This window comes from Penaeus monodon, chromosome 31 (genome assembly GCF_015228065.2).
Source record: "Penaeus monodon isolate SGIC_2016 chromosome 31, NSTDA_Pmon_1, whole genome shotgun sequence".
NCBI classification, from domain to species: Eukaryota; Metazoa; Arthropoda; class Malacostraca; order Decapoda; family Penaeidae; genus Penaeus; species Penaeus monodon.
This window is the reverse complement of record NC_051416.1, coordinates 11682393-11683720: the sequence shown is the minus strand read 5'-3', so window position 1 is coordinate 11683720 and position 1328 is coordinate 11682393. Positions and strand designations below refer to the sequence as shown.

The following is a 1328-nucleotide window of genomic DNA, read 5'->3' as shown; positions in this document are numbered from 1 at the left end:
AAATTTCGAGATGTACTTCACTGAACCTCTCGGCTCGTACACCGCCTGCCTCTTCCACGACTCGTGCACGCAACAGGAGCTGTGGACCCTCCTTGACCACGTGGCCGTCTGCACGCTCACCATCCTCGCGCTGCTCAGTTGCAAACCACACTGACACCGTTAAGATTGGACTGTGGTATAAGCCGCCCCTTTACACTATCTTTCCAAAGATAAAACAAAGATAAGTTTACTGCCACAATTATCAGTAACCCCGCTCCCCCCTCCCTCCCCAGCCTATATCCCTTCCCCCAACCCCAAATAAAATGCAAGTAACCTTCATGGGCGCTTGTGATGTAGTCGTTACTTCATACTCACAAGTAGCCCTAGAAATTTCTTGTCTCTTATAACTCTCATACACATTTTTACAGCACGTAGGAATCCAAATGATTGGTAAACTACATAATTGCACCGATGGTAATTCAAAAACACACAAAAAATTACAAGGAATTCCTTCATATTTGTAAATTCTTAAAAGAACGGGAATTTTTCCGCCATTCACCTCGGGAACACAAAAATACCGGAAGCCATATAAATATCCTCCTAGCTATCGACCAGACGCACTTCCTCCGGCCGCGGGGGGTGACTTCACGATAACCAGTATTACAATGCTGAACACTACTACGATCTTGATAATCCCCTCGCCGACGCTGATCTGTTCCCAAGACCTCGTCCTTTTACGACCCTTAATCAGCGAGACAATATGTGACCTCGCTCTGAACACTCCGCTCGCGACAACAGACGTTAGGCACGTATGCGCTAAATGCCACGCAGGGGAGATAAGCACACCCACGCGCGCGCACGTACGATATCGAGCGTACCCTTATGCACATTTTTCTCCCTCTCAAAAAAACACCTGAGAAAACCCTCGCTCGAGGGCGGCGAAAAACGAGAATCCACCTTACTGGCTCAGGCGGAAAAGGGCCGACGGAGAATGGCGACCGCAACGAGACCCGGACCTAGAGCGGTAACGCGGTTAGACTAATGGGATTTTTTTCTCTTTCTCTTTCGAAGCCTATCCATCCCGGCTCCCGAGAACATCCACTCCAACAATTCCTCCAACACCCCCCCCCCCCCAACCTTTTAAACGCTAGGGGTCTTTTCGGAGAGGCCTTCGCTCTGGGCTTGTGAACAGGAGGTGTTTTGTCGGATTTTTTAATTCTTTTTCTAAAGAGAGAGATCGGCGGGAGGGAAACCTGCCAATGAAAGATGCTGTGGTTGGCATTTATTACGTAACTTTCATCACTGAAAGGCTACCATTTTCAGGCTGAGAGAAAGAGAAATAAAGGGAA

The 1328-nt window shown here is 48.3% G+C and overlaps 1 protein-coding gene across 1 annotated transcript in view; it reads right to left on the bottom strand.

The window, feature by feature from the left end:
- LOC119593033 (tyrosine-protein phosphatase non-receptor type 4-like) overlaps positions 1–1328 on the bottom strand; it is a gene marked incomplete at its 5' end in the record, with an annotated part of 330438 nt that overhangs the window by 7593 nt on the left and 321517 nt on the right.